This window comes from Mandrillus leucophaeus, unplaced genomic scaffold (genome assembly GCF_000951045.1).
Source record: "Mandrillus leucophaeus isolate KB7577 unplaced genomic scaffold, Mleu.le_1.0 Scaffold1, whole genome shotgun sequence".
In the NCBI taxonomy this organism is placed as follows: Eukaryota; Metazoa; Chordata; class Mammalia; order Primates; family Cercopithecidae; genus Mandrillus; species Mandrillus leucophaeus.
The window spans coordinates 3,005,758-3,015,191 of NW_012098097.1; positions in this window are offsets into that span (position 1 = coordinate 3,005,758).

Sequence of the window (9,434 nt, forward strand, 5' to 3'; positions counted from 1 at the left end):
AAAAAAAAAAAAAAAAAAGAAAAAAGAAAAAACAAGTACCTGCCCCATTCAGGGATGGAAAATAGCAAAGGCAAAAAAGATCCACTCATACTACTTGAATTTTTGTTTTATAGCAAGTTTTCATCCACTACACAAAAATTCTTAGAGACAGGCTTGGGAGAGTTTATTATCAAGTATAAAATCTTATTAAATTGTATTTCATAGCCTGAATTATGAGAGATACAGGAAATCTTTGTGAAGCAATTTGAAATAGAGAATCAAAATTGCTATTTATAGTCAACATCCAAAATGATTACTAATCAGGATAAATGTATCTATGGATCTGTTTGATGGATCTATTTATATATTTAATTATAACAAATTCGTGAGACTGTGAACTCTTATATTGTAGTTTTTACTTAATTCTGTATCCTTATCATTCTGTATGCCATTAGCATCCTTCATATGTGGTATGATTAGAAGTGTTTATTCCTTCGCATAAATGCGTTATAATTGGCATTTGTGTCTAGTTTTATCTGATATTTTAAACAACCCGGAATGAAACTCCTTTACATAAGTCATTGATCACATCCTTGATTATGTCTTAGAAATGGGTGATCTCAACAAAACATACAAATATCTTAAAGCTATTGAAAACTATTATCTCAGTATAATTCACCAATTCCAGCTGCCATGTAGTTTTTAATCTATTCCTTCAGCTGTTCCTTTTAAATGGTACTTTTAGTATACATGGAATTATGGATAAAACAGACTGTAGAAAATATTTAAACCTCAAAATGTAGACAAATGCCTAAAACAAATCTTAGCTCTGTGAATGCCCTTCATCGGGGAATTTTTACAGAGAATGAGATGCAAGTTTTGGAAATCTGGTGGGAGTTTTGAATAAGGGGCAATTTCTGAGTAATGGTGTAATAGAGTCATAGTAATGGTGTAATAGGGTAATGGTGTAATACCCCACAGTGTGGGGTAGAAGAGAAGCTTTGAGAATCTAGAATGCACCAGATCCTTTTAGGTAGGAGACAAAAAATGCAGCCAAAGTGGGGAAGGGAAGGAAAGGAAAATAGTCCTGAAAACAAACAAACCTGTTACAAAATTTTTACGCATCTACTTCTATGACCTTCTGGTGAGAATGCAACTTACAATCACTTTCCTAGAGAGCTATTTGGGAATACCTATCGAAAGGCTTAAATAACAGATACTCTGTCTAAGCATATACAATTTGAAGACTTCATACCCAGAAAATCATCATTGATATCCCAAACAACTATTTTAACAGAATTGAACTTTTACAAAGAAAAAGTTAAATAAAATTTGTTTCATCTTCCTAAAATTTTTTATATGCAAATAGTGAGAAAGAGAGAGGGAGAGGCAAACAATTTATACCATGTATTTTGTCTTCAACTGGCTTCTTTGTTTACCAATATATTAATGGCGGTTATTGCTGGTTTCTAATTTTATGGTGATACTAAATTTTCTTATTTTTTCAAACTTCAAAACACAAAGACAAAAAGCCATCAACAAATGCTATTTTGCTATATCTATATATGATTCAGTACTGCGTATCAAAATGGGAAAAATTTCCCTTCCCATATTCTTTCATTTAGTGGTTCCCCATCCTTACTTGTAACCACAAACTGGATCTAGGGTTAATGCCTTTTGTGATCTATTTCAAAGACATTATTGGTTAAATAGCCTTCTTTTCAACTACCTTAAGAACCTAGCCACAATTTATATTATTGTTTTCATGGGAAAAATGTGTTCCAAGTTTCAAACAGCTAGTGTAAAAACAAATCCAAAGCAGTTTGTATGTATGTTGAAGATTGTCTATTCAGTTTCTTGTTTGTTTGTTTTCACTCCTGAAAGCTAGTTGGTGTCTTGAAGTCATGAATTGCCTGAGAGTACAATATACCCAGTGCCGGAAACTGTGGCCTGACCTTTAGTTAAGAAAGACTTCCTTCTAGATCTCTGTCTTACAGAGACCATTCTTTCCATGAGAATTTCTTCGTTATTTTTGAAGTTATCAATTGAAATCACAATTTACTGATTTGTGTGTGAAGTCTGACACAAAACAGGGAATCATATTTAAGACTACTAAGTCATCCCCTTCTCATTACTTTTTTTTTTGTTTGATTGTAGAAAAACTTCAGTAGAGCCATCTCTCTCTAATACTTATATTTATCTCCAGAGATCTAGCTTGTTCAAAAGGAGACCATTATCTGACTGCCTGAATAGATCCCATTGCAGGAAAAATTGACTGAAGTATTGTCAAATGTGTTCCAGCAATAAAATTCAGGTAATAAGGTGAATTTCCAGCTTTCTGTGTCCAGACTCCCCTATATGATTCCAAACAATAGTTGAGGCAGGTCAAGAAGAAGAGGTTAAGAGACATGACGGTAAAGAAAGACCAGGAAGAGGATGAAAGCTTTGTGAGTCTCAGGAACATAAAACTGTCAGTTGTTTGCAGCAAAATTCTCACGACCCCAAAGCTGAACTTTGTAAACAGGCTCGGCATCAAACTCTTGCCTGGAGAAAATAAAGAAGAAAAGAAAGAGAAAAAAAGAAGACCCTTGCCCTGCATACACATACACACAGACACACACACACACACACACACACACACACACAAATGCACACACATATGGCATGTGTGCACTGCTTAAATTTGTAAGGACATGTACAACTGGCCCATTGCACATTGAATTACAGAACCTCATTCTACTGACTACAGGGTAAAACCAGTCTTCTTTCATCTGATTTGTGACCTCTCTAACACAGTGCTTCTATATCAGTCTTTTAATATCCTGAGCAGTTTGTATTAGGCTGAATGATAGAATTATTTGTATTGGTCAATTATTTCTAACTCTGTTTCCTGGAGAGGCTATTTCTACTTTTTTTATTATTATAAATTTCCTAATATGTGAGGAGGAGGTATGATATATGATGAAAACCATGAATTTAGGTGTTGATTGGGTTTGAGTTTCAAATCAGCTAACTTCCTCAATTTAAAGTTATTTGATTTTTTTTGTTTTGCCCTTTAAAACTATGAAAATCATAGCATGTACCCCTTTTAATTATTGTGAGAACTGAAAGACATGCACACTAACTGATCACACTTACTTAGAAAGCTTAGATTAATGACTGACCACAGTGAGTCTACAATAAATATTGGATATAATTATTATCGTTATTAAAATAAATTGTTAATTGAATCAGAGACCTGGAATGAAATAATCCCCAGAAATATGCACCTTAACCTTAGTAATCTCTTTTTGAGTACAAAAAGAGAACTTATTTTAATCTATAACAGGAAACATCCCACATTTCCCTCATATGCCTCCACAGTTAGGAATTTTAACCTATTTCTTTGTTTATTACGGTAATGGAAGTTTTCATAAAATGGGCTAGAACTAATTTTCAAACATGATTGCTATGACATCTTTCATAGCTTTTATCACATTATAGGTAAATGCATTTTACTAATGGTCATACCTAGCAATAAAGAAATAATAGCACTCAATGCAAATGGATAGCTTAAAAATTGGACATTAGATGTGAACCAGAGTCTGACTTTTCATATAAAAGGTTTTATGGATTTTAAATGTGACTCAGTGATTTCTTTTTGAATGCTGATTGTGTCCCTCTCTGTTTTTCATAGACATGGTGGGGAAATTCCACAGTAATAAATATCTTGGAAATTTCTGTGTAATAGAATTAGTGCAGCTTATCCAGTAACCCACTTGATTATAATATATTTTCTACAATTGATATTATATAGTCCTTTGACGTTTGTTGATATTGGCTTTGATATTTATTAATGTTATCTTTAAAAATTTCATTTATGAGATTCAAACTTTCATCACTTTCTTATTTTCTCAGATGACCTGATAAATCTCTTATGTCTATCATTTTCTAATAATGCTTTCTATCCTACAAAATAACTTTCTTCCAGTCTTACTCTTTTCAATACCTGGTATATTTGTAGGTGCTGCTTAATATTTCCCCTCCTCTCTCATCTCTTGAGACTTACTTTAAATTTTTCTTTTCAATTGCTTTATATTTTTCAACCCTCTAAATGCCCTTATTAATATTTTTTGGGTTTTAGGTTCATTATATGTTAGATTTCAAAATCAGACCACAAGATTTATGTGCCTATTATTTCACATATATTGTAGTTTAGTCATCATGAAGTTATCCCTTGATACCCCAGCTCAACTTTGACTTTGGGACAAAATATTGTTCTGCCTTTCTATTTACATGGGTATATGAATATCTTACCAAGATTCTGCATCACAGACTTCTGTGTTAGATTTCCAGATACACCAACAAGCCTAATTGAAAAAATGGGCATATGCATATTTACCCTCCCTTTGTTATGCTTTTGCAATTTAGTAGATAACTATCCTTATACTTTTAGCTCATTATATCTAGTAGTTGCAAACCTGTGAGGTAAACTCACAAAAGATAGATGAGCAAGGAAAAAAAATATATTTAATTACATATGTATGTACAGTTATTCACACAGAAATGTGTCAAAAGGAAATGGTTAGAATTTGGGGCTCATATACCATCTTAACAAAGGATGATAAATTGTGGAGAAGTAACTATACAAAAGAAGGGAAGGCACCGAACCTCTAGGGAATATAAATTGTGGAAATGTAAGTATGAGGAAAACTAATGGAATATAAAGTTTATTGAGTAAGATGTGTTATATAGACTCAAGTGCTTTCTCCATTGATAAGAGGAATCTCCACTGACAGAGCTGTCCTCCTCTTTCTGATACAAAAAAGAAAGACATCTTTACAAATGGAAATTTGTGTTATGTTTACAAAAGAAAATTTATGTGCCACTTTTAGACAGAAAGCTGGAGGGCAGAGAGCTTTTTCTGTATTTGCTATTCCTAAATTGTCATCAGCTTAAAATAAGCCTTATCTCAAAGCAGAATATTTTGGGCTAATATACACCAATCTCCATCTGTGTCTGTTTTTCTTTCTTTCTTTTCTTCTTTCCTTCTTTTCCTTCCTTCTTTTCCTTCCTTCTTTTCCTTCCCTCCCTCCCTCCCTCCCTCCATCTCTCTCTCTCTCTATCTCTCTCTCTCTTTCTTTCTTTCTTTCTTTCTTCTCTCTAAACACTTTAGTTTTGAAACTTGGCTGGTACCTTCCACATATTTTTGTTTTGTTTTTGTTGTTAATCTTGTACTTACTTTGTCTCACCAGCTCCTGATTTTAAATAATCTACATCGTTTTTCACAAATATAAACACCGAAAAATGTTTATAAAACATTTTTAAACATTTAACATTTGTAAAATTTAAAAACCACCCCCAATTATGACATACAGTGATGGTCTTTATTAACATTTTGGTGTATTTTATTTTTGTTGCAGGTATGTATTTCTGTAAGTATGTGTGTATTAACAAAGCTCACTAATACTTTATAATCAAATTCTCTGCTGGTTTCATATCCTCCATTCATCCACTTGCACCTTAAACATCAGCAAACTGACTTGTTCCTGGAACACACTGGTTCACCTTTACATAATGCACCCCATCCCTAAGCCGAAGTAAGACACCCTTATATTTGCCTTTATATCAAAACACATTTTATATGCATTATAATTTTCTTTCTTGTCCATCTCTTCAGCTACACACAGAGCTTAACAATTTATTTTTCTTGTTGAAATCTGCTGAGTGACAAGTTTTTAATAAGTATTTGTTAATCAAACATATGTTTCAAGCATTTTCTATCTCTATCAAAGGAAATGCATCAATCAATACATGTTTACTAACACCTTGTGTATACTTCTATGCTAGATGTTGTATATGCTACAAAGTAAATAGTGACTGCTGAATACAGACAAATGGGAGTACAAAGCAGGTTTGGAATCAGAAGACTTTGCTATTTGTTATGTGTTGATGAATACATTTTTGTATTCTGCATGTTTCAGATGAGAAAACTAAGATGCATGTCCATTTCACAATATCATTTAGAAAATTTTCATTGTTAGTGGTTTCACAATGTGATGTCAATGTTAAATATACTAGTATTAAATATATTTTGACATTAAATATTGTATTTAAAATCAAAATAATATTAAAATGTTAGTCTTAACATTTCAAATATTTAATTTAACATAAAATATTATTGCTACTCTTATTTAATTCATCCAAGTGGCCACAATTTAATGAGTGTAGCATAAAGCATTTGCAGTTCTTACCGTCTTGCTGAAAATGCAAAATGTCAATTTCAGTCTTTGTCTTAAACTCGTAATTAAAACTTAGAATATGCAGTTCAACCCTAAATCAGTACAAGGTGTGTGCTCACACTTTCTGGAAACTTGGATAGTGCTTCTTATTGCATTGGATCTCTGACAAAACAAAGATGTTGCCTACAAAAAACAACAAAGTTAATGAAACTTTTAAAAAATTGACTATAAACAAAGCAACCACGGCTCTCCAAAATAAAAAGCACATCATTTTATTTTAAAGTCTTCAAGTTTAGATAGATTACTGAAGCCCAAGGAACTGCCATTCCATAGCTTTTCCTTCAGTCATATTACTAGGGTCTCCCATAGTCTTAAAGTGTTATTCTACGGTTGGCAAGATCTTTAGGTTGACCCTTCTGTGAACTAGGAGGTCTACAATGAAATTTATATGAATCCTATGAGTTCTAAATTCTATTTGGCTTTTACAACGTGTAACTCGGCATTCTCACAGATTTTAGTTTCCTTTTACTTTTAGCATTTATTATATAGACAATGTTTCAGTGAACAGCTATTTAGCACTATTATTACTATATTCTGCTTAAGACTGTTTTCAATAATGCAAAAGCAAAATTCAAAACCCATACAAAAAGAGATCATCAGAATGTATTCATACAAATTCTGTTATGTGAGTTAGCGTTTTTTTTTTTTTTTTGCTTGTTTATGCAACGTCAAACTCTTCCCTCATCCTGTAAAATTCAGCATTCTCTTGTAATTCAGAAATTCTCAGTGATAAAGTTCTGCCTTAATTAGTATTGAGGATTATTTTTTTAAAGAGTGAGAGAGAAAGAGAAGGAGAGCTGAGAGAATAAGCACAGGAAATTATTAGAATAACAACATGACAACTGGAGAGGCATCACACTTCAAATGGACGAATAGGGCACAATAATGGATCCCAAATGTTTTTATTTTTTTTCTTAATTTCTGTGTTTCCATAAGAAATCTAGAGAATAGTTTAAGCTGAAGCCTTATCACAAGAGCCGAAAAATAATAAACACAAAAAAACTCTTTAAGAAGTAATAAAATATAAGAAAACAATATTTTAAAAATTTAAGTATGTTAATAAAACATTTCTTCTTTTTTTTTTTTGGTTATTACTTACTTATTGTTTGTGATTATTTCACTTAGTACCCTGTGATTTCTTCCCTCTTTGCTTTGCCTGTCTTACAGATACTTTTCTGAGGACTCCCATTATTTGATAAGTAGTATCAAAATTCTTTTTGATAGGTTAGGGTCTAATTATATATGTAGATAGCCAGAATCAAAGCAGAATAAATGTTTATTTGTTTGTTTTATGTTTTGTTTTTTTGAGACAGTGTCTCACTGTGTCACCCAGGCTGGAGTGCACTGGTGCAATCTTGGCTTACTGCAACCTCTGCCTCCCAGACTCAAGCCATCCTACCACTTCAGCCTCCCGAGTACCTGGGACCACAGGCACATACCACCATGGCCAGCTAATTTTTTTTTTTTTTTTTTTTTTTTTGCCACCATGCCTGGCTAATTTTTGTTTTTTTTTTAGAGAGAGGGTTTCACCACGTTGCCTAGGTTGGTCTTGAACTCTTGTACTCAAGAGATCCACCCACCTGGGTCTCCCAAAGCTCTGGGATTACAGTCATAAGCCACCACACCTGATAAAGAAGAGTAATTTTTTAAAATGTTTACTTTCATTTGTCATTTCAAATATAAGAAAATAGTCTTACGATTATACAATATAATATTAATAACATTCAATTTCTTATTGTATTATTTACTTATACATGGTCATTTATTACAATCACAACTTTACTAATATTATTTATATTTATGATACTTATATAATAGTATATTGATAAAATAGTTAACATTTCTTGAGTGTTTACCATGTACCAATTATTATGATAAAGGAATTATCAAAAATTATTTATTTTAATATTTAATATCATTATAAGGTAATTACTATTATCCCAATTATAGAAAAAAATGAGGATCAGAGAGGATAGATAACTTGTCCAAGATCTTGTAGTAGTGAGATTATAAGTCTAGCTATCCATGTAAAAACTATGCTATGTCATATCTAAAAGCCTGTGTAGCAGACAGGATAGGCATATGATAATCATTTTGCAAATATAGATGCAAAACCTTATGTTCTCATTACTCAACTTGCTCATAAACACTCAGCAAGCTATTTGAAAAAACTAAAAGTGTGAGGGTTTTTTGTTGTTGTTAAACTTTTACTTTTGATTCAGGGGGACCTGTGAAGTTTTTTTATGTAGGTAAACTCATGTCATAGGGGTTTGTTGTATAGATTATTTCATCTCCCAGGTATTAAGCCTAGTCCACAGCAGTTATTTTTTCTGCTCTTCTCCATCCTCCTACCCTTCACACTCAAGTAGACCCCAGTGTGTGTTGTTTCCTTCTTTGTGTTCATGAGTTCCCATCATTTAGTTTCCACTTATAAGTGAGAACATGCAGTATTTGATTTTCTGTTCCTGCATTAGTTTGCTAAGGATAATAGCCACCAGTTCCATCAATGTTCCTGTAAAAGACATGATTGCGTTCTTTTTTATGGCTGCATAGTATTTCATGGTGTATATGTACCACATTTTATTTATACAATCTTTTATTTATACAATTCAAATGATTGATGGGCATTTGAATTGATTCCATGTTTTTGCTATTATGAGTAGTGCTGCAGTGAACATACACATGTATGTGTTTTTATGGTATAATGATTTATATTCCTCTGGATTTATACCCAGTAATGGGATTGGTGGGTTGAATGTTAGTTCTGCTTTTAGCAGTTTGAGGAATCACCATACTGCTTTCCACAATGGTTGAACTAATTTGCACTCCAGCTAACAGTGTATAAGCATTCTCTTTTCTCCACAACCTCACCAACATGTGTTTTTTTACTTTTTAATGATAGTTATTCTGACTGGCACGAGGTGGTATCTCACTGTGGTTTTGATTTGCATTTCTCTAATGATCCGTGATACTGAGCTTTTTTTCGTATGCTTGGTGACTGCATGTATATCTTGTTTTGTCTGTTTTTTAACTACTCGTGAGCTTTCTTACTTCATCACAATATTTTTAAATTTAGATTTGCTCATTTAAATTTCTTACCACTTTTTAGACATAGATGCATTCATTATATTTCATCTGTCTTTAGAGGAATATTAATTCACAATTTGATACTAG